Source organism: Peromyscus californicus, unplaced genomic scaffold, assembly GCF_007827085.1.
Source record: "Peromyscus californicus insignis strain IS unplaced genomic scaffold, ASM782708v3 Scaffold_8__1_contigs__length_139910024, whole genome shotgun sequence".
Lineage (NCBI taxonomy): Eukaryota > Metazoa > Chordata > Mammalia > Rodentia > Cricetidae > Peromyscus > Peromyscus californicus.
Genome location: NW_026294606.1, coordinates 21,753,542 through 21,778,838, shown reverse-complemented (window position 1 = coordinate 21,778,838; position 25,297 = coordinate 21,753,542). Strand labels below are relative to the sequence as shown.

Here is a 25,297-nt window from a genome sequence, read left to right as displayed (position 1 = left end):
GACAGGAAGAGACTCTCCTCTCTGCTCAGGAAGCAACCCTCTGACAGCAGTTCTTTCGTGCCTGGATGTCTAAGGCACCATGCAGAAGCCCAGGCTTAACCTGCCTCCTAACCACTGAATGGAGTAGAAATACATGAGACATCTTCCCTTGTGTGTGATGTATTGAGCCAAGTCTCTGCCATCGCAAAACTAAAATGTGTCTAAGTAGCATGTCTGTTTGAGAGAATAGATTCTCCAAGCAGGCTCATCTCCCAGGTACCAGACTCCCTCTAGCACATGGTGTTTAAAATAAACCTTGCTAAACTGGTTCTGTTCATCTGTTTGAATGCTACGTGTAATACATAATGTATTAAACTGTTTACATTATCTTCATTATTCACTCATAAAGTCTTAATTTATGCAAGAGAGATTAATGAGTATCCACTTTACATATGACAGTGAGATATATTCTCTAGACATCTATTCTGATGTTCCTAAAGGGTGTTCTTTCTTGACAAGTCAGTCCATCAAAGGTCAAGGGTTGTATTGTGCTATTAACAGTCATTTTGAGATTTAGTATCATAAGTCATGGGAAAAATAAGAACTTTTCTTATTAGATTTTTTAATTATGTATTTTTGTTAATGTGTTTGTGTGTACATTCCTCCTTTTCTATACTTGCATCAAGCGCATGCAGGTACCTGTGGAGGCAGGAAGAGGAATCAGATCCCCCGGAACTTGAGTTACTCATGGTTATGAGACTTCTGATATGGGTACTGGAAATCAAACCTGCTGTGGCTACCAGAAATCAAACCAAGGTCCTCTGCAAGAGCAGCAAGTGCTTTTAACCATGAAGCCACCTCTCCAGCCCCTAAAAATTTCTCTTAATATGGTGTCTCTGTCTGTCTTTGAGTGCTCAAAAATATCAGCATGGTAAATAGGGAGACTGAATATTCATCCCCAGGAAAGGAAACCTTTGTAATCATTGCCTGACTACGTTATCCTATGTGTCTTTAATACTATTCAGGTTCCGATTTCATACAAATGTGGCTGAGTCTTTTTAATGACTACATATTAAGTGCATATGCCCATGGTGTTCAATGTGAATTTTTATGCACACAACATGCATTGATCACACCAAACCTCTCCTCTTCTACATCACCCTCTCTGCAAACTTACTGTTACTGGGTTTCTGTCATTCTACACAGGTAGTCTAAAACCAAAGAGTGTTCTCTTTCTTTCTCTCTCTCTCTCTCTCTCTCTCTCTCTCTCTCTCTCTCTCTCTCTCTCTCTCTCTCTCTCTCTCCCTCCCTCCCTCCCTCCCTCCCTCTCCTCTCTCTCTCTCTCTCTCTCTCTCTCTCTCTCTCTCTCTCTCTCTCTCTGTGAGTATGTGTGTCTTTCTCTCTCTGTGTGTATGTGTGTGTGTACGTGTGTGTGTGTGTGTGTGTGTGTGTGTGTGTGTGTGTGTGTATGTGTTCAGCATTGTGAATCTATTGCTTCCTAAGTTGACTCTTTTGAATAGGAAGATAATTTTTAGTCCAATTCCATTAGTTTGCTAACCGTCCTTGTCAAAGCCCTCACTCCAGAAGAAAACATGTGCTTCAATTCAGAAGTCAGCACTCAGGGAAGAGGAAGTGGGAGGAGAGGAAATTGAAGTCCTGATTTCTGGAAAGTGCAGTGTGAGTGGTCATATTGAAGTACAGATTTTCCCTAAGAAGACAAACTCCCCTGGCCAAGTGGCTTGGGCTAAGTGTTAAATAAGGTAAACATCTGGAAATTGCTCTTCTGGAGTGGAGTGTAACTTGGCAGCTGATTCTGACCTGAGGGCACAGCTCTTCAGTGCCCAGTCATGATGTAAATAGTCATTGTTTCTTGTCTGCTTTTGAACCCACTGGCTGAGCCCAGTGACAGACAGGCATGCTTAAAACCATGGCTGTGCATAAAAGTACCTCACTTATAAAATGATGTGTTTCATGAATCCAAAGTCAACTCTCCTGCAGTAAAGAGTTTTGCAAAATGGAAGGAGGGGACTGGACCTGCCTCGATTGAATCTACCAGGCTGAGCTGAATTCCCAGGGGAGTCCTTGCCCTGGAGGAGATGGGAATGGGGGTGGATTGGGAAGGGGGGGGGGGCGGTGGAGGAGGGAGGACAGGGAATCCGTGGCTGATATGTAAAATTAAATTAAATTATTAAAAAAAAGAGTTTTGCAAAATGGATACCACGCTCTATCTAGTTTCTGTCACTGAGGGGGAAATGTGAGCTTTATGTAAATTCAGAGACATAAGAAATCAGACTTTTCTGTGATTCGTCCCGTTAAGTCCATTATTACTTTGAAAAATATTGTACTCAGAAATATAAATAACACACCTCATCTGTAGAGCACCACAGATAAACAAGACAACACACTGAGGATGTGGACTGCTTCCCCACGATCACAGAGAGGACTGGAAGCTGGGGTTCATCACCAGGAAGGATTGGCCCATATTTTACTAGCCCAGGAAAGGGTGTGGACTGCTTCCCCATGATCACAGAGAGGACTGGAAGCTGGGGTTCATCACCAGGAAGGATTGGCCCATATTTTACTAGCCCAGGAAAGATCCATATGCAGAATTTGAAGTGCAGTTTCCAAAGAATGCATGTCACTTTTGCCACAAAAATCTTGTCCAACCATTACAAATCAGGGACTGTCTGTATTCCCAAGGAAAGCATTTAAGTTAACAAGGCAGTTGAAAACCAGGAACATTTTCCAACTGAATGAAGGAATAGATAACTGGAATGGATACTTCTTCCTGGACATGAGAACAGAAGGGGCTGAGAGATTACCTCCTCCTGTCACACTGGGTAGAAATGGCAGGGCCAAGAACGAGGCTGATGCATTAGCCTCTGGTGTACAGACAGATCAACTTAACAGTCGCTTCCCACTAAGGTTGCCCTGTTTAAGTTAGAGTGTGTTGTGATTGTGTTTATAAGTTATAGCAAAGTAGCTACAGCATTAAAAGGAGGTAAGAAGCAAGAGAATTTTGAATATTTATCACAGTACTGTGGTTCATATTTTAGTGCAGATAGGTTTATTTTTTTTCCTGGAAAAGACACTAATACCACCTCTCCACGGCCTGGCTATACCAAGTCTCAGGTAGGTGTTCCCCCTTATAGCTGACTTCCCTTCCTGGGGCTCCAGTCATCCTTGGCCAATCACGGTCCAAGACTATCAAATAGAACATTCTAGAAATAAATGGTTTCTAAGTTTTAACTAACTTATATAATGGCAATGTGTTATTATAACTGTTCTATTATTAGTTATTGATACTAATTTCTTACTGTGCTTAATTTATTAAACTTTATAATAGGTGAGTGTATAGGCAAAAATATAGTACTATACCTACAGAATGTTATCTCCTTAGTGGTTAAACTTACAGTTTGTTTCGTCTTTGTAGTAATGTGAAAGTGTATATCCCACGCAACTGTGCTGTTTTTCACTGTCAGCCCAGTAATCAATAAATATGAGATGTTCAACATTTCATTGTAAGATAAGCTTTGAGTTAGGCCCCACTGAACCGACTGTGTTCTAATCATTGAGTGGAGAGACAACTAGAACATTAAATGCATTTTCAATTTACAATGGGAATATTGGGACATAACCCATCATAACTTGAGGAGCATCAGTACCATTCTTGATTCCAGGCATCCATCAGGGTCTTGGAATAAATCCCTCTGAACAGGGGGTGTTCTTTGTACATGCAAGCGCACAAGCCCAGAACAGAACGGGGAAAAAAATGCCAGTGTGCTGTGAGTAAGGTTTTCCCAGGACACTTACCAAAGGCCAGTTACATGCAAGCTGAAGGTTTGCCTACCTGTCTTCATGCAAAGATCAGGAGGACCATGGAGAGGGGCTGAGTGTGCCACTGATTTATAGTCTGGCTCCCCAAACAGGGTGACGAAGACTGCCCAGAATCCACTGCTAGGTCAGGCTGGGATTAGAGGTTAAATCACCATTCTACTTCTGGAAGGTTCTGGGAGTCCTGAGTGATGATCTTCTGGGCTCCCTGACTTGCATCGATTGTGCTGCTTTCTTGAGAGTGACCCTCTTGGGCTTAAGAGTATGTGAGGCTCTGGGGAGAGCAACCTCTATCCCAACCTGAGTCCAGGCTCTCACGGGAGCAAGGGAAGCAAAATAAATACCACTAAGTCCTCCTCACATTCACTAAGCTAACCCTGACACTGCCCAGAACAAACAGTAGCATTTCCAGTTTGTACTACCTAGCGGACGAGGACTTGACTTTGCATAAACAGCCTCCTGGAGACCACACAGAGGGGAGACATACAATCAGACAACTTTCTAAAGATTTTGAATGACTTGGAAATAATATTTTTACACCTACTCTTTAAAACAAGGACTTTGTAGATGAGGAAGGGCATATGATAAATAAGAAGAAACTCTTTGGGACACAGGGAATGCATTGGGCTCTACTTTGCTATTAAACTTTACTTCACCTGGATACACTTATGGAGCTAATGCATTGGAGATGGAGGGCATAAGACACATCAGAGAAAAGCAGAATGACAATGAGCAGGCTTGATTAAATGCTGGAAAGCAGGCACAGGACATAAAGACGAAGGTGTCAGAGAAGACAGAAAATTAGAAATGGAAAGGAAGATGAGACCTGGGGACGCAAAGGTATCTGAAGGAGAAAAGCGGGGAGCCACACACATAGGCAGGAGCATCAGGCAACTTGGCAGGCCTTTGTAAGAACCCAACCCCCAGCATTCCTTTGTTCCTTTTCCTTAACGTGCCCTGTCTCCAGTGCCGGTCCTCAGGTTCTCTTGAGTGCCCAGGTTTTGTCTTCACCCTTCTTGGAAACACTAGTAGCTTCTGTGCATTTGAGGTTGAGGTTTAATTTTCCATCATTATCTTACCTGACCTGCCAGCACTTTGTCATTTTCCACCCCACTCACACGGGAAATCACATGCCTGACTTCCAGGGCATCCACTTCTCTTGATTTCCCACCAGAGATTTTATTCCCAGCCTCTGTGGGGCCTTGTCCTGTTTCTGACCCTTTCATCCTGGAGCATCTCAGAACCTGCATCCTGCTCATCCCTTCTCCTCCACCCACACTGACTCCTGTGGTCATGTCACGAGCTATCACAAAGTTAAACAGCATGTTTTCTGAAATAACATTGGATCTTACCTTCCCCGTTCAGCCCACTTCCCCGACTCTATGCTCAAGTGGCTGTTTTTTAGCATTCCTATTTCAGTGGGCCAACATCTATCCAACACCATGCTGCACACCTTCTGATACCCAACTGTCCTCTACCCTCACCGTTTCCCATACCAATTGAAAACTGCACCGTATTTCTGGTGTTAAACTATACTGTCATTCCTGAGTCTTCCTTTACAACAAATATTTGAAGAGTCTGTTGCCAAGTCCTCAGCTATTTCTGACCACATGTCACCACCCCATCGCCACCAGCCTAGTTCATCTCCTCTTCACTATACACCCGATTTGTTCCAATGGCCTCTGAGTGATTCTCTGTGTCTGGTTCTTTGCATGGAAACTCTCTTCTTAAACAGCTACTACACTTGTCCTTTTACAATGTTAGGGAGGTCACGCCCCTCCTCACATAAACCCTTCTGTTATCTCCAGGTCCACTTGGGTGAAAGTGAGAACTCTGACGATGACTCACAAGAGTTATAGCACATCCTTAAACATATGTGGGTGGTGATAAATATTATGAAGAGAAATGAAAAAAGACAAGAGGGTGAGAGGGAAAATGAGCTGGATAAGGGCCCATTTAATTAAGAATAGTCAAGGAAGGTATCTGATGCTGTGATATTTGAACAGATGCCCAAAGAAGCTGTTTATAGGCATGCTTGTATCATGTAAGTATATAGAAGTAGATAGAGGGATGTGTGTGTTACCCACCTGTATGTACTTATATATCAATAGAACTGGATCATAGATTGTGCTTAGACAAAGGGGTTCTGACACTGTCCTACAGAAGAATATGCACTAGTAACTTTTTTGCCTGGAAAACTCACAATGCTACCTGGAAAGCCACCACAAACCTGCCTCTACCTGTTAAACTGTCCACTTGCAAACATTTCAGTGTTGCTTATATCTTAGAAGCATCTAAGTATAATTTTCTAATTTCATCAGAATGCTGAGAAGATAATGCAGCCTAGGATGCTTTTGGACTCTGGGGCTTTTGGATTCTGGTAAAATGGAAATGGAGATCTAGTGATATTATATTGAGGTTTAGATCCCTAAAGGTTGATATTCCCACTCTTCTGGTATTTTAAATTAAACCTTTTCTGAGGAGCAATCATCAAAGGCTTTCTAAAGTGTTTCTAAGTTGGCGACACCCACATCTTTGCTATTTTTGGTCTGCTCTCTCTACATCAAACACTTTGGTTAGATTGGAGAATGTGCTTGTTCCCTATCAAGTTTGTGAGCTGTGTCATTTTAATTTAATTTAATTTAATTTAATTTTAATGTGTTAAAGCTGTCTTCCCTCCTCCAAGGTCATTGCCAATATTAACCCCAGCTAAAAATAAAGAAAGAACCAAATGGACAGCTTCCAGGTAGCCCTTCCAGGAATGATTTTGTTCCACACTGCGTGTTGCTTGTTGCTTTGATAGACGATTATTAAGTCAGTATTTCATGAGTTTTCAGAATCAAAATTGAACACATGTCAACTGTTTCGTTCTGCAAGAGTTGGCAACCATCCCCTCGAGGTCTGATTCTTAAGTTTTATTGGGTTATAAAAGCTTGTAACTGCAAAGAGTTTTATTTGGCTTTTCATTTATTCAGGTTTTTTTCCTTCTTGGCATTTTTTTTAAAAGAGAACTGTTGATATTTATGGAATAAGAACTAAATGGGATATTATAAAATTTCTGTTCTCTTGTTTTTTTCTTCACCTTTTGGTATGTAAAGTGAACAAAAGCCACCTTAAGAAATGGTGTTACTGCTTTTCCTTCAATATCTAAAAGGAAATGCAAAGGCGAGAAAACAAAAGTCATCAAAATCTACGGACTGGAAGATACCTGGTGCTCCACATTCCATCTTGATGAAGAAACCAAGCTCAGAAAGGCAGAGAATCCTGTTAAAGCTGCATTACAAACCAAACCCATATTAGCATTTGCAAGCTATGACCACCGTATCAATGTTGTTTCAACCGTTAACACTGTTTTCCAAAGGTGAAGATTTGATCTATTCTTTATTATAACTTAATTGTCTTTATTACTATTCTTCAAGCTTGGGTTAGGATTGCAACTCAGCAGGTAGCGAGCTTGCCTATATACATGCATGAAGCCCTGGGTTCAGTTCCCAGCACCACATAAAACTGACTGAGATGGCCCCGTGCCTTAATCCCAGCACTTATAAAGTGCAGAGAGAAGAGTCGTGAGTTCAAGATTAGAGATCCTAACAACAACAACAAGGTCATCAAATTGCCAGAGTAATAACCAAAATAACCTTATGGTAGTTAGCAATTTGAATACAAGTATAATGCCCTCTGTGGGCAGGTGGTCTTGGGCTGTAAAAGAAAACAGACTGAGCAAGTCCTGAGGAGCAAACCACTGAGCAGTGTTTCTCCATGGCCTCAGATTCAGTTCCTGCCTCAAAATTCCTGCCTTGAGTTCCTCTTATGACTTCCCTTAATGATTGACTATAACTGTAAGCTGAAATAAACACTTTCCACCCCAAGTTGCTTTTGGTCACAGTGTTTATCATATCAGTAAAAACCTAAATTGGGCAGATACTTTGCCAGATAGATGATAGATAGATAGATAGATAGATAGATAGATAGATAGATAGAAAGATAAGATAAGATAAGATAAGATAAGATAAGATAAGATAAGATAAGATAGATAGGCAGGCAGGCACATATGCACCATTTCAATTTGTCATCAACATAAAAAAAATAGGAAATAGCGTAAGCTCTTTCCTCATTGAATCTTTGAAATTCTGCATGTATTTTCCACTTACAGTATGTCTCAGTTCACAGTGAGCCCATTCAAGTGCTCAGTAGCCATGTGTGACTGATAGCTTTCATGCTAGATAGTACAACTAGGGGGTGGACATGTAGGAGAGTGGAACTGAGAAGAGGTAGGGGCCAGATAACAAAGACATCACCCAACGGGGCTGGTTTTCTCCTCAGATCCTGTCACAAAGGAGCTAAACAGACTCTTGCTTATCAGATTTCACTCTGCACTTCAATAATCTGAGAATCTTGCTAAAATGAAGATTCTAGTGTTCTAGGTCTTGGAAGGAGTCTGATATTAGACATTTCAAACAAACTCCCTGGATGAGATGATGCCCACTGGCCCATGGACACACATAATGTTCATTACTTTTCTGGTCTCTGACAAAATCCTTGGCATTAACAACCAAAAGAAGAAAGGTCTGTTTTGGCTCATGGTTTCAGTGTGTACAGTCTGGCACTGGGTCCCAGGCACATGGGCAGAGAACATTATGATACCTTAAGTAAGTGATAGAGACGAGTCTTCATGCTGAACAGGACGCAGAGAATGAGAGCGGGACAGAGAGCAACTATAACCTTCAAAGGCACACCCCTTTGTACTTCATCTAGTCCCAACCTCCCAAAGGTCCCAACACTTCCCAAAATAACATCACCTGCTGGGGACCAAGTGTTAATACATGAGGCTATGGGGACATTTTGTATTCAAATGTAATAAGTAGCAGGGATCTAGAATAGAAATGAAAGAACACTTTCAAAGATTATTTTAGCTATAGGAAATGAAAAAATAACTGTAGTTAGTAATCAAGTTGAAAATAAATGGCCAAAATATTTTTCAGTTTAGCAGTAGATACCTAACAGTTACCTTCAGACTGAGTTGCCCCTCTTGCATAACCATCAGTGTGAAATAAGGCTGTGGATGGGAACCAGTGTCGGGTAATTCATTTATTTAAACCTTTCTAGGGAACTCATTCATCCCTGTTGAAAGGATAAAGGCATTTGGAGCACAAACTGCCTGTGATGTAATGCTCCCAGGGAAGAGCACTGCCATTCACAAATGAGCTGGGAACCACAAGACTATAGCTAAACTGTCTGTCTAGAGGTTGGAAATATGATTAATGAATCCCAGTGTTTGACTGATAAAATGTGCAACAGAGGTACGAGAGTGGGAAAGGGAAGAAAAGAAATGGCGACCAAATTGGTGGATTGTTTTTATTATGTTTGCACAAATTTAGGGGAGGTCAGTTGCCTGACAATAACCCCATGGTGTTTGAAGTTTATAGTTTTATTACACTCCGACTGTTTAAATTATAAACTACTTGATGGTATTACTTTTTAAAACTACAGTAATTCCGAATTTATATGTTAGAAGATGAATCTTCAAAAACCTGGAACAACATAAGCTGGTGATTTCAAGCTATATTAAAGACTCACAAATGGATTTTTAAAAACATCCAGTGATTTAATTAAGTAGATGATTGATATTTTAAAATAGAAGAATTCCAACATGTGCATCTATGTTCTTTTAGAATCCAAGAATTTAAACTGTGTCATTATTTAAACTTTGCCAAGGCCAACAAGCTGGCTGATTTCTCTTGATTTGGAAAAGAAGGGGAAAGAATATTTGTGGGCATATGGCAGAGAAACACTTAATAATGGCTGCCATTTCTAAACATGCATTTTTTTTTTCCCTAACATGAGTATCCTCTGACTTAATTACTTAAGTCAGGGTATGTTGCTGTTTATGTAGAGCAGTTACATATGGGTCCTAAATTGGATCAAAACATGATTTTTCCCGGGTCATGGGACTTTGGATGCCTCGAACTATATGTTATGTTGTCATTGAATGTGACCCAGTTCCCAGCAGACTCTGAACTTGCAGAACTTACTATCTCTTGTCCCATCTGTTGATTGAGTCCCTGCCTAGTTCTCTGACAGTGATGCTATGTACAGCAAATGCTTCTGCAAAATAACTCCAAGATTAGGATGCCCTGATTCCAAGATATGCGTTTTCCATTATATAACTAATTTGTCTCTTGATCCTTAGTTTCAAAATAAAAATCCCAACATTCCCTCTAGTGGTCCCTAGAATCTCAAGATACCCAGAGAAAGAAGTGAGTGGGTGGTGTGGTTTGGGGTAATGATAATTGCATATTAATGGGACTCTCCTTGGGCCTAATACCACAGAAACAGAGACCACTCCAGAGCTAGAGATCACCGGCAAGTTATAAGCAGGTACAAAAGACAATTGGTATCCATCTCTGTTCACTGTGTTCCAGATGCTGTGTTGGACACTTAGGCAAATCTCTTAATCCACTTTCCAACACCAATGACTAGTAGTGCTTTACAGTTTTCAGTAAAGAAACTGGTAAGTCAGAAATATTGAGTTATCTGCCCAAGAGCACAAAGTTTGTCAGCAGAAGAACCGCACCACAGAGTTGGTGTGCCAAACTCTGAAGCCAGTGTGTGAGAGGGGAAAGGGATAGGGGGTGATTGATGTGGGGCTCCAGAGGAAAACATGTAAGACGTGGGGCTTTCCAGATGCACAAAAACAGAAAAGGACAGATTGATGGCATGAAAAGCCCACTTCCTATTCTGTAACAGCCAGTTTACAAGTAGTTAAGGGCAACCAAGCATTTCCTATGTCTCCTGGGAAAGGTTGTATAATGGAGACCAACCACCTTAGAACACACATTTATGGGCTGTGCATTGTGCAACAAATCAAGGCCAAGTACTTTCATTGAGCTCCAGTCTGACAGTTGGTACATTTGTCACTTGCTGGCCCTGCAAACCTTCTTAACTGCTCTATTCTACCCATGGGACACATACATGAAAAAAGTGACTCATCGATGACTTCTTTCTTTCTTTCTTTCTTTCTTCCTTTCTTTCTTCTCTTTTTTTCCTGAGACAGGGTTTCTCTGTGTAACAGTCCCAGCTGTCCTGGAACTCACTTTATAAACCAGGCTGGCCTTGAACTTATAGAGATCCACATGCCTCTGCCTCCCAAGTGCTGGGATTAAAGATCTGCATCACCACTGCCCGGCGATGACTTGTTTCTTTGAGCATTTTCTAAATTGATATGTTAGATATTGTTGACTGGAAGATAGACAAAAGGATAATCACACACGAGATAAATTGCTTAGATGGATGAAACATTGAATGGGAGAGAGAGGAAGTGGGAGCATGTGTAAGACTCACATGTTTTGTGGCTGATGAAGACCCTGGGTCATCTCAACATCTATAGCACCAGCTTCCCCATAGACTCCTTTCTTCGCCTCTCATCACCCTCCAGTCACAGGGGCTTTTGTGTGTCAAGGCATCTAACTCAGCCCTATCTTGGGGCTTTGCACTGAATGTCCCTTCTAGAACACCCCTGCTATAGATGGTCCCATGTCTAACTTTGTGTTACTTCAGTGTCTACTCAAGAGGTCACTTCTGACCATCATGTGTAAAGCAGTTTCTATTCTCAAGCTGTAGCACATAATCAGAACACCAAACAACCACTTAACATATCATTTCCGTGGTGATTTTCTCAGGCTACTCAAACTATATCCTTCCCCAAACACACACACACACACACACACACACACACACACACACACACACACACACACACTACACTACATAAAGGAAGAGATTTTGATTAATTACTATATTCTCAATGTCTGGCATTCTGCCCAGCAAAATATCATCAGATGAAAGAAAGAGGGAAGGAATAAGAAAAGTAGAGATGGAAAGAGGGAGGGTGGAGGAGAGACGGAGTAAAGTGAAAGGAAGGGAGGATGGATCCCCCACAGTGACTTGTCTGGGGTCCTGATGAGAACTGAAACATCCCATCATGTGTTTGTTGAGAGACTGTGAGGGAAATAAATCTGCTGCACTGCAGTATACAATAGGTGGTGGTGATGTATGGTATGGTATGGGGAAAGATTATGAAGCTGAAGGATGGGTATGACCACTGCCTAACATAATAGGAAAAGATGCAGGAAGTGATTTGTTATTCCCAAGGTTACTGTAGTTCTAAAAAGCTGGTGACTATGGCAAAGACATTCCAGACTCAAAGGAACAGCTAGATGTCACTATGCAACCCTTACGTAAGTAAAAGTAGATGGCATTACTGTGGGTGACAAACGACCAGTTTAAAGTCAGTCCTCAGGTGACACTACCAGCTTCTTCCTTCCGGACTCTCCCGTAAGGTTTGCTTATCTGGCTTTCCAAGTAGAGGAACGGGATTAGCCTGTATGCTTTGGCTAGTCACATCAGAGGTCATTGTGTCATCTAAGAAGCTATTTTTAACTCTGATCTTTTCCAGGATGCCTTTCTATCAGCTCGTAATTGGGGCTGCATAATGAGCATATGTTCTGGTTATAGGACAGCCCATATGGCTTCCACATGGCAGCACTGTACGGCCCTTTCCTGAATCTCTATCATGGCCAGGGATGCTCTCTCCATCCTTTTAGTTCTTGTTGTTCTCCCCCATGAATAAATCCCAAAACCCACTCCAGAGAATGTTCAGGGTCTTTCTGCTCCCTTGTAAAGATCTCCAGGCGGCAAATAGAAGCCTTGCGTGGTCCGCAGACACTACCGGCTGTGCAGAACTTGAATAACACGTTCTAACTGTCACGTTCTACCGTGGTAACGATAAGACAAAGAAATGCCCACTTTTTAATTGGCCTTTCTGTGGTACATGTCTATTCATGTGACTCTCTTCAGTTTTCCCCAAGTGGTAGAATTTATAAAGGGCTCTTCACACACATGGTATTTCATCATCATCTATGGAAAGGATGCATGCAAGAGGAGATTGTGGATCAACTTGGAATCATACAGGAGCTGAGGTCATGCTCATTTGGAGATAATTCACCTATGCATCTTTTTGAAATATGTTGTCCTACCACCAATGTGTATATCAATAAGGGATTGTTAGCTTTCAAAACTGTAGTCAGTTAATGCCATCTTCAAAATGCCAGGCTTTTCTCAATTTTTTTGGTTTAAAAAATGCTATGTTGGTGTCCTACTAAAATTTTAAATATTTCATAACACCTGGTAATCTTATATTTACCGACATTCAGCATAATTCCACCTGTGTTAACTTTCCATCATGACAGCAAGATACCTTAAAATAATCAACTTAAATAAGAGAAAGGTGTATTCTGGATTATGGTTGTGGAGATTTTAGTAAAGGATTAGTTGGCCTCATTGCTTTGGCCAGAGGGGATGTATAGCAGAGCAAAATTATCTGAAAGAGAGAGGGAAGTGGGAAAAGAGAGAGCTGAATTGATGTGAGAGGTAAAAGAGTACAAGCACCCTACCCTATTTCAAGGGCACACTCTCAATGACCAGAGTCTTAGCCCCACTTATTGTAAAGGTTCCACCCGCTCGCAACAGTACCATCTTGAAGACTGAGCCTTTAATACATGGATCTTTGGGGGACACTAAAAATACAAATTATGGCACACAGAAAAAAACGAAAAACCATGGGGTTTTTTTTCATGTTGAATGTGAGACCCATGCTGAAGACACACACCTTTCCTAACTCAGACATTATCACTAGAAACTGACATGTTATGCCATATGTGTCACCAATCTGGGGACCCCAGGCCAGTTGTACAGTCACATGGTCAGGCTCCGTGATAATGTAGAGTCTATGATGTTCCCACCATAGCTTAGGTTGAATTTAACATGACCCTAAGGATGAAAAGGGAAATGCAGACATGAACACAACTTTTAGAGGCAAATGTTTTTGTAAGTGAATGGACATAGGCAAAAGCTGAAGACACTACCAGTAACTGAACTCAGAATCCATGAAGCAATATGTAGTATGGCATACCACTTTGCTATTGTAAACCACTTTCATACAAATCATTTACTTTACTTTCCTATCAGCACTATATAATCATTTTCAACTATTCTTATGATCATCATTTTATCGGTGATAACCATCTAAGACAAAATAAATGAAAACATATAACAAACCCAGATCCTGTGATGTCAAACCAGACCATGTTCATCCCATGACTCCATGGAGAAGGAATAAAGAAGAGCATCATGAGTGAGAAGTCATAGGCAAGAAAACACTAGATTCCTAAACCTTCTGAGGCTGGATGTTTATTTATTGGGTTAGAATGAGTTTAGGGGTATATAAATCCTTGGAATTAATTTTTTAATCCATGGCTTATCATTCCATATGTGCAAGAGAGGAAAAAAAAACTCAAAGTCTGGGCACTTCACCAAAAGGCTGCAATCCAAGAAGAGGAAAAGTGAGTGGGCCACACATGCAAGGAAGCTAATTTTATCCTTCTGCTATTGCTGCCCATTACAAACCTTCCCCTGGCATCCAGTTAAAGTAACTCATTTACATCCCATACCATTTTCCCCCTTAGACACACAAGAGTGACTTGTTACTTGTTAGCACAGTTAGCACAGTTGCTTGTTTAGGGGGAATCACAGCTAAAGAACTTTGCAATCAAGATGATGAGCTATCTTTCCAGAAAACATTCAGTTTAGAAAACTTAAGTTCATCAGGCTAGTTAATGTCCCAGGAACCCTTCGAGCTGTCCGTGTCTAGGTGGCAAATTGTGCAATAAATTTTTTTAGTATAACATTTTTTAAATAGTATAACGCTACTGAGAAAATATATAATAATTATATGCAGACGTCCTTTAGTGCCTTTGATTTTTGTATTCAAGACAGTAAGGCAAAAAAATGGATGGATCAGTGCTCCTCAAATTAGTCATTTGTATTGATAAAGTAATTTGGACAAAATTTACAGCATGTGAATATTGATGCAAGTCCAGAGGGGAGAGCATACAAAAAGATTAATAAACTCATTACAGATGAATTCAGGAAAGTAAGAGCTCAATTATGCAGGAAAAAAATAGTGAGGTGATGTACAGGGGCCAAGCAACCCAATGTCCAGTCAGCAATACTGATGCTCTATGCACTGTTGGAAGCCTTGTGGTCAGCAGTTCCCCATCCAATGATGTGTGGCTGGGTCATTTCACTGGCAACGGAACATAAGTCAACCAGAACAAGTTCAGAGAGGGCCATGCAGGGACTGTAAAGGTTCATGCATCAGGATAAAAATAAAAAAGAACAGAAGTTCCTCACTGCTCGACTGACAGCTATGCCAGGGCGGGGACAGCAGGAGGAGGAGGAGGAATTAATTGCAAAGAAGAAGCTAAGACATCTTTGGAAGTTCAGGCAGGAAGCATTTAGCAGAATCCTGGGATGTTAAGGCTGCACGGCATCTCGTCGATCATCTGGAGCTTTGGTTGGAGTTAATGAGGCTAAATTAAGCTAAGGAAAGTTGGGGCAAAAAGCAAGAAAAACTGCCTGCAAATGAGAACTACTTAATAGGGCTTTACTGACCCAAGAAGAAATTCCTGCCTCATTTCTTCCCTCAAATCCTGCAGTAGGGCACCCTGTTGAAGCTTATCAGTCAAGATCTTTGCTTACCCAGGCCAGAAACGGCTTCTATCCTGAGATGTGATTGAACAAAGTGTTGGTAGCTGCCATGATTTGATAGCCCGTGGGCATTGTTAACACCGTTGTGCACAGCATCACTGGATTCAAATTTACGTAATTACATTTAGAAAATATATTTTCTCGGTTCTGGCATGATAATTTTATTTCACACAGCCCTTTGAATCGCAGGCAAATTGAACTATATATTAAAGTAGATTAACTCAAGTAACTGCCATAAAACTCATGAAGCCAGTTAATGCCAAAGACTCCGAGAAGATTTGAACCTCTGCTTTTTCTCAGCCCAGCAACTTATTAAAATAAATAAATATGTTTAGACCTTGTAAGTCAGAGTTGTCATTAGTAATTAGTGCAAAAGTAAAAGGAACAGTCCAAAGAACAAAAAGCCACACTCAAAATTAATCATTTTTATGTGCTCGCAAATGGAATATATAATTAGGCAAAAATAGAAACCGAACAGGAACAAATTTAAAAGAGAGTTGATGTGTATACATGCATTTTTAAAAGGAGCAATTAGAGATGACCTGCTTGATCAGAGTGAGTTTAGAAGCTGGAAAAGCTCGTACTTTTATTTCATTGAATCTAAAATGTCATCAAGTAGAAGCTGTACCATGATTTCTACTGCCAGCAAAGAAGGGAAAAGCAATTAAACTCTGACACGGTACTTTTGTTGTTATTGCTGCCATTATCAGACGTGTTCTGAGTTTTTAAATGTTGCAATGCTCCCTAGAACCGTGCATCTCATGATTGGTGAAATATAATATTGGAAAGTTAGCGACTCAAGGATTGATTACAGTCCCAAACTCAGTGAGTGTTGACAGTCTTCCCAGGGCAGTGCCCTTTGGCCCCCAAGATCATTTTATTCCAGTTTGGAAGTGACTGAAAGTTTCAAGTTTTGTCTTCTGTTTTAAGAGAAAATTAATACAATTCATTCTCCATTCTTGAATGGCAGGAATGAGAAAATATGAAGAGTTTATGTATATGGCTAAATAAGAGGAAAGAGACACTTCACCAGAGTATAAGAAGGGAGCATGGAGCCGGGCGGTGGTGGCGCACGCCTTTAATCCCAGCACTCGGGAGGCAGAGCCAGGCGGATCTCTGTGAGTTCGAGGCCAGCCTGGGCTACCAAGTGAGTTCCAGGACAGGCGCAAAGCTACACAGAGAAACCCTGTCTCGAAAAACCAAAAAAAAAAAAAGAAGGGAGCATGGTGATAAAAATGTCAGGCTACCCAAATTAATGTACCCTTTCCGAGCTCATGTGTGTAACTGATTTGTTGACAGACTGCATTGTCTTACTCTCTGTTGATGAACCCAGCTTCCATGTGGTCCCATTCTCGGAACAGCTCTCAGTGTTCACTTGTTTGAAAGCTGGTGGTGGGTCGATACTTCCATGCTCAGTGACTTACAGAGTTCTGGCAACTTTGCACCAAGCATCCAGGCTCATCCGGCTGTAAGATCTGAGAAGAAGCCATGGCAGGAATCTGGATGGTGGTCCGTTACTTTCTCACCCTTCAGGAATCACTAACTCTAATAGGGTCCACCACTTGTTGCCTGGGAGGGAGAGGAGGCTGATGAGGGACATCAAGGGAAGTATTTCAAAGTGGACAGAGCTACCGAAAGCAGGGATGAGAGATTAAACATGATGAGGATGTGTCTGAGTGACGTCACTCTCAAGCTCCCCGACTATAAACTCTGATTCTTCCCCTTTGAGATCTTTGCTAGGCCATGCCCAACAACAGAGATATATCCCAGTCCAACACTTTGTGTTCTTAAAATGTGTTCAGTAAAATATGTTTTAGTAAAGAGGAAAAGGGAAATTACTACTGCCTTCTCATTCTAAAGAATGTCCCAGCATTTCTCAGCTTTGGTGCTAGTAACATTTAGGACAGGATCTTTATTTATCAGAGGACCTGGGGACTGTCCTGTACTTTGCAGGCAGTTAAGAAGCATGACTACCTCTAATGCTCTGAACCAGTAGCAGCCCTTTTCAGTTGTGACAACCTGTGTTCTGATCAAGTCTTTCTAGACTTAACAAGTGACCATGAAAGACAATGGCTCCCCATCCCACCTTATTTTTAAAACCTCTGCATTGATCTCTTCAGAAAGATAATCTCCAGGGAATGGAATAAGTCTTCAGTTCTTCCCCAAGGACTTTTAAGGCTTTTTTTTTTCTATGATTCATCAGTATCACTCAAAGGTAAATAAATGGGGTCAGCACTTTTGATAGATTATCTAATCTCCATACAGCCAGATACAGAGCACGTTCATTCTCTGACAAAGACTGACACTACCTCCGATGTATGGTCGAGAACCCTCTTTGGCTAGTTGGAGACTTGTTTTGCTGGCTCAGTTTCAAACCAAATGCTCATTGCTCTATCACCAGCCTGGGTTGTCTAATTGGATATGTGTTCAGGTGATGAACCCCAACTTGTGTCTTAGTGGTCTCTAGGGGGCCTTTCAGTGTTAACTTACATGGTTCAGAAAGTCTTTGGTCTCATACATTTCCCTAAGCTCTTCTTGTGTGTTCTGTCTGGCTTGTAATGTCCCAAGCTAAGTCCTAAGAGGAATGATGAAACTTCACACTTACCTTTAACTGCCTGAAAGGGAATACTTCTGAAAAATCTAATTTGGAAAATGATAAGTGGTGCCATTACAAAATGAATCTTTAATATAAAAACAGTTCCTCACAAGAATTCTGCTCAGTATCATTTAATCTATTATTTTTTGGTAGATAAAAACTGAGAATACTTTCACCTTGCATATGCGTAAATGAGAATTCCAGAGATGGACAAGAATTAATTTGTGACAATTTATCTTCAAATGTAATTGCTACAAAACTGTACAGGAACAGCAGTTGCTAATTTAGATGATGCTCAGTCCCCCATCCCTCTTTGATCCTTAATATACTGCAAATGGGTTTTACTTTTTGATTATTGTGTGGGCTGGGATTTGCCTTTTTAAGATTTTTTTTTAGTAAAGTTTGGAGCCAAAACCTATCAAGTTATCTTGTTAGTTCAGTTAGAAATTCTTCTCACGAAGGAAATGACTCATCTTTGCTCTTGAAAACATCACACTTGGAACTCGTCACTTAACACATTGTGTGGAATGCAGTTAACAATACTTTTTAGGTGCCAAAACATTTCCACTTCCCTTTAAAATGAATTTCTTCTTAAATAATCTGGTTTGCTTGAGGACATAGTGCGTTAAGTCATTGACAGTCCCCTTTCTGGCTTTTTTTGAAAGTGTGAAATGTCTGTATAGCTTTGAATGTTGTCGCACATTCCCTTGGTCTCAAAGAATCCCTCCATGCTCGGTGTTATGGTTTGAATCTGAAACGTGTCCCAGGGGATCATGTTTGGAATGTGTCGTCCCCATCTGGTGCTTCTATTTTGAAAGGCTGTGGAGGCTTTATGAGGTGGGTCCTACCAGGTGGAAATAAGTCTCTAGGCATGGGGATTTGAAGGTTATTACCTGGCCCTTGACTCTGGATACACTCTGCCTCCTGCCTGTCCTGCTATGACATACAGCTTATTCTTACTGTTCTTACTGCTGTGACAGCCCAACCTAAGGGACTTAAGCTCTCTAAAACCGTGGACCAAAATCAATCCTTCTTTTTTTCAAATTTTTCTGTTGGGTATTTTGCCATAGCAATGCAAAAGTAGCGAAGACACTCAGCAACACCATTTTGTAAACCTCCTGTTCATCCTTCAAACCCTGACACCAGCCCCGTGATACTCCTAGTTTTGAAAGATACCCATGAACTAATGGTCAACTTAAAAGGACTCATACTTGTTTAGCCTTAGATGTATTTCAGTGCCATTTTCCAGGGCTGACAAGAGCTTCTATCATGAAATCTCCATCCATTAACTTCACAGAGATGCATTTTTCTCATTCTCTGATTCCTCAAATCCCGATTCCCTACTCCTAGCTCTTCCTGCCAAATATATTGCAGAGTCCTCAGTCTGGTACAATTTCTCTGTATATCCTTTTTATTAGAAATTCCTCAGGACTCCAGTATCTGCCTCCCAGATATCACCATTTAAGCTCCCTGCCTATGTGTCCTAACCATCATCATGAGGGTGCAACCACATCATGCAGAAGTGCTTGCACCCTCTTCTCACACGAATACTCCCAGCCTCCCATCTTAGTCTTTAACATCAGAACCAATGTTGCCCCCACCCAGACCCTTTTCTCTCCTGCCACACTGTGTGCCAGGTGCAAGCCACATGGGAAGGACTTTTGTGATGTCTCTAATGTCTCTTCTGTTCCTTTTCATTCTCAGAATCAGATGTCAGGCCCTTGTTCCCTCTCTCTGGTTTTCTACCTTCTAAACTGCCCTACATGGTGCTGCTAGAGCTTTTCCCTTTCTTAGGAATGGCAGCAACTTCCTCTTGCTCAGAAACCTCTATCATGTCTCTCGGAGCTCTCATTCCCTGAACACATTCCTCCTGTGTTGCTGTGTTTTCTGTGTAGACCTTGGTTTGACAAGGGCAGTCACAGAACCAGCAATATCAGCAGTACCTGAACTTGTCTACATGCAAGTGTTTGGACCTTCCCCAGATCTGCCAATGCTGAGACTCTGAAGGTCATCTCAAGGAATAGGGTTATCAGCAGCTGCCAAGCAATTCTGAAGGCTGAAATGTTTAGAAACATGTAATACCTCTTCCTATTTTCTCTGCCAGATTTTGCTATACCATTCAGTATTCAGAAGGTGCTTTAAATACTGTCCCTTCTAAGATCATCTCATTCTCTGTTCTGCTCTCCTAGTCTCTTTGGTGCCTTTATCATGGCATTATTTCATGCATTTTCAATTGTAAGCATGTGTTGACTCTTTCTTGACAGTCTTTAACTTGGAAGACAGTGCACATGTGTGTGCTCACCAGGAATGTCTAAAGTGTTATATCCATATATTTAATGTACTCAATGCATTCTTGTTACTGTAGTTTGAATATTAAATATCTTAACAGGCTCATGTGTTGCACATGGTTGCTGGTTAATGGCTTTATTTTGCTAGGTCATGGAAACACTAGGAAATGGGCCTAACTGAAGGAAGGAACCTTTAAAGGTTCCACTTGGTGTCTAATATATTGTTCGTTCTGTTTCTTATTCACCATCATGGTAACAATCTTCTTTGCCACAAGGTCCAAGAGCCAAGGTAAGGAAGCCAACTGACTACAGACTAAAATTCTAAAACTGGGTACCAAAAGTCAGTCTTTCCTCCAGGAAGTTGTCATGTCAGGTGTATTGGCACCAAAGCCACTAACATAATCTTATATCTGTGATTTGAACTCTCATTCAGTTTTGTAATATTTTATAACTATATTTTTATTTATTCTTTGAGAATTTCATACATGCACACGGTGTATTTTGACCATGCCCACCTCTCACTCTCCCCTACAACTCTTCCCAGACCCCTCTCCATCATTTCCCCTCCCAACTTCATGCCTCTTTTAAAAAACTCACTGAATCCAATTAGTGCTTCCCATCTGTGGGACATCTGCATCTTATTCATCTCACTGACGCCCAGGCAACATCAGATAACAGGGGGCCCAGGAGATTGCAAAACTCAAAGGCTGAGGAGGACTGCTGCAAAACAGACTGGGCATGGCCGGACTCTGCACCAATGAACTCACGGAGCCTGTGGTTGCCTGCCTATAAGACCTGCACAAGATCAAGCCCATCAAAATTCCAGTGTGAGTCAGGGAGAGACTCGTGAAGCCCAATTGGCTATCGGCAGTTGATGACTGCCAGAGAAGAGATTCAGTCTGCCTCAGGCATGTGCTACTAAATTGTATTGAATCATTCAAGGTGTTCTTCAGTAAGACATAAGCAGAAGCAATTATGTGTGCACACTTAGTTTAAAAACACCCATGGGTCCAATTTTCCTCAAGTGGAGGAAGAAAGAGCAGAGAAGATGGAGATAAAGAGATGACTCAGCAGTTAAGAATACACATCACTCTTGAGGAAGACTCAGTGGTTCACAACCACCTATAACTCCAGCTCCAAGAGGATCAGAGGCCTTTGGCATCAGCATGCACAAGCACACATTATCGAGAACACATGCGTGCGTGCACACACACAATTTTAAAAAAATAATAAAATAAATCTCTAGAGGAGAAAAACATGGGAAAGGAAAGCAGGAGATACTATAGTCTAGTTGTCAAACACGGTTGACAATAAACAATCCATAATTGCAAATGTAGCCGTAAACATTATGAAACCCAACTTTAGTTTATTGTTTTACTCAGGGTTGGGCCAGATCTTGAAGCAATGGTAAATTTGCTGGTTTAATCATTTAATGATTGACAAGAAAAGAGTAATTATTCTACTTTAGAAGAGGCATCTTACCCACTGAGCATGTAGTGCTTTAAAAAGGCTGGTTAAGAACTTCAAGCTTTCCAGAAGGGAGATAGGAAACACATCCAGTGGGTAAAAATCCTGAGGCAAGGAACTATAGACTACATGGGGGGAAGGGTGGGATTCATGAAAGTTCAGGTACCACTGGGTCCCCTCCAAAGATTGATTTCAAGGATGCTCAGTTATTTTTGTGCTTCCAGCCCTTGTATATCCTTGAGTGCCCCTTTAGGAACCCAAAGTTTCAAAACAACTTAAATCAGTACCAACCACAGGATATCCCCTTCTCCAGTGTCCTGTATCAATGGGTGTGTAAATACCTTCAGCTCCCCTCAGTATCATGTGGGTAGTGAGGAGATCGTTGTGTGGCAGCCCACTCTGGAGAGTGGTTTCTCACCCTTTCCATGTGGAGAAGCTTGGCGATAACTGTACCTTTTACCTCTGCTTCTCACTGCAGATCTCACCTCCAGCCTCTGCTGACAGTTCCTGTAGTATATTAAGGCACAAAAGACATGAGCTGTAGGCAGTGACCAAAGATGAGCAACATATATGAGATAGGATTGCAATACTGGAGGACCCTTAGAAGGCGTCATCCCAAAACTTCTGAATGATTACATAGTAAAATGTAGAGATTTGGTCTTTTATCAAACAGAAATATGGCTGGTGTCAGTATAAAACACTTCTGATTGGATCTCTAAGTCTTTTTAGGTTGGTTGTTTGAAGTCCTTGGGATTGAAGTGAGAGCCTTGCATGATTGGTAAGCATTCTTCTATAATGGGAGCCGCACACTTGGTCCTTTTCATTTTTTTAATATAAAGAATATTATCATATATATGTATATATAATGTGGGGATAGTTTGGTGGTTAAAAATGCTTGCTGCTCTTGCAAAGGATCAGAGTTCAATTCCCAGAACCTAAATCAGCTGCTAAAGAAATGGTACAGGAGGGAAGAGGGGGCTGGAGAGATGGCTTAGTGGCTAAGAGTACTTGCTACTCTTACAGAAGACCAAAGTTCGGTTCCCAGCACCCATGTGAGGCAGCTCACAGATACCTCTAACTCCAGCTGTAGGGGGTCGGATGTTCTTTCATGGCCTCTGAGTACCTTCGTGCATGTGCATGCACACACACACGTGAACACACACATGTGCACACACATGCACACGTACACATAAACTCTTAAAGAGTGTGATTACTGCCATTCCTAGTATGTTGTAATACTAGAAAATTACATTTTATAGGATACTACATGGTACAACAATTCATTTTGATAAACCAGACCTACATCATACATTTTCTCTAGTAATAAACATGAATTGAATTTTTAGGATGACTAAAATACACATCAAAATCCCTCAACAAACACTGTTTTTAAAAGTATCACCAAAGGACAGATATTTTCAGAGTTAGGAATTTGTTTTCCTGAGAGCTGTAATTACAAATCGGGGGTTTTTAATCCAGCAATCAAACAACAAGTTGAGCAATTACCATTGCATGCTTTACTATTTTTATGTTTTTTTTTCAAAGCAGCTGTTGTGGTTTCAAAGGCACAAAGAGGCTTGTTTTTTCCTTCCATGCTGCAGTGTATTGGCAAACAAATGTCTGTTTCTCAAACATACAGAGTCTGATTCTGAAAGATGATGTTGTGACATGTGTTCTCTCATACATTCCCAGTGTTTCCTTAGCTTTTGGAGATGGGGCTAGTTTTTTTTAAACACTACACAGTGTTGAATATAGAGTGGATAGCCAAGTAGTTTATGATTGGATGAGTAAATGAATATTGTTTGGATTATTTAATCATATCTTTCAACAATAATTGTTCATCTCTGTGATAGCAACTTGGAATGAAAAGACAAAATATTTATTGACTTCATTTTTTTCTTCCCCAATAGGAGGATAGCAGCTTATAGATTGATTGGGTAGACAGAAAGTTGGATGGAAGATATATAGATTGGTAGGTAGGAAGTTAGGTAAGTAGGTAGATAGATAGATAGATAGATAGATAGATAGATAGATAGATAGATATTTACAGATACATAGACACAGAATTTCTTCAGTTGGTCAAATCAAAGGGGATGGTAGGTAGTATGAAATGGGGAGTTTTACCTAATGTTATTCATTTCCTAAACTTAGGAGAGAAAGGAACTGAAAAATATGGAGGGGATAATGGGAAGATGGATGCTTCTAAGCCGTGCTGATTTCCAGACACCTTGCTTTGCTAGCACATTGTCTAGGTTAGAAGAATCATATGAAGACCTTACAAAGAGCAGATAGGGACTCTCACCAAAATTTCATTCCAATCAAGCTTCCCAGTGGATCCATCTTAGAGTGTTTGTCCTTTATAATGATCGTGGGCATGCTTGTGTCTTCTTTTGCTGCTATCTCTTGGACTCTCTCTCATCCAACCTAGGACTGTTACCCTCAATGCCAAATAAAGGACAAAACTGGTTGAATCTTTTAATGATTTTTACTTGTCCCGAATGCACCTATAGCTGCACTGTGATTGCCCTGTAAAGTGTGTTGAACTGAATGTGGGGAAGGCAAATACATCTGCCACACCTCCGCCTCAGTTACTTTAAGCATATTTATGGTGTATAAGTATAATCTTCAGATTGAATTTTCCACTTAGGCAGCAGGACTACTTCGTCACTTAACTCATATGGTTTGGTCTTGATTTAAACAGCAGACTGTGCTACAAACAGGATAGCAGTGTAGAGCTTTGCTCTTCATATTTGTATGAACTTTTGTGATTTCTCTAACACATGTCAAAGTAGAGTTCATTATGAAGTCCTGACCCATCTAATGAGTCAAGATATTTGTGATAAGCGGGTATCTTGTTCCATTATATCTTATGTTTAATAAAAGTATTTTTGCCACCCACATAGTTCCAAATATGACATTAATGTGATTCATTGTAATTCCATGTACAGAGACTAGTTTGGAAAAAGCTAGTTATTCATTTAAACCACTGAATTCTTTTTTATCAGTCTCTTAAATCTTAACCAGTCTTTGGACATATTTAAAACTACCACTTTCAATTTGGAGGGATTTGGTGAACATGTTTCTACACTTCGGAAGTACAATTCATTGACACATATAAAAATCATTTATGTTTATGTTGTTCCAGAAATTTGTTATAAGAATGCATTTTAACACAATAATCACAAAGCTGGAGACATGGCTCAGTAGTTAAGAGAATGTGCTGCTTTTCCAGAGGATCTGCATTCTCTTCCCAGCACCCACACATGGTACCTCACATCCTCCTGCAACTCCAGCTCCTCCAGGACCTGATGCCTCTGGCTTCACAGGCAACTGCACTCATGTGCACACAACACTCCCTTCAACACACACTCATAATTAAAAGTAATAAAGATAAATACTTAAAAATCACACCTATGCACAAAGATTTGACTACAAAAATTTTCATGGAATTGGGGTAATTCAAATCATTAAAAAATGGAACTGCCATATACAAGACTAATGGTCAAACTACAAGAAGATTCCTATA

The 25,297-nt window shown here is 40.8% G+C and overlaps 1 protein-coding gene and 1 long non-coding RNA gene across 6 annotated transcripts in view; both read left to right on the top strand.

The window, feature by feature from the left end:
* LOC128103837 (uncharacterized) overlaps positions 1–24,242 on the top strand; it is a 43,516-nt gene extending 19,274 nt beyond the window's left edge. The window contains exon 2 of the long non-coding RNA XR_008215784.1: positions 6,912–24,242. This is a non-coding gene — a long non-coding RNA (uncharacterized LOC128103837). The remainder of the gene's footprint in view (positions 1–6,911) is intronic.
* Positions 1–25,297, top strand: part of Phactr1 (phosphatase and actin regulator 1) — a 483,448-nt gene that overhangs the window by 59,661 nt on the left and 398,490 nt on the right. The window lies entirely within an intron of this gene.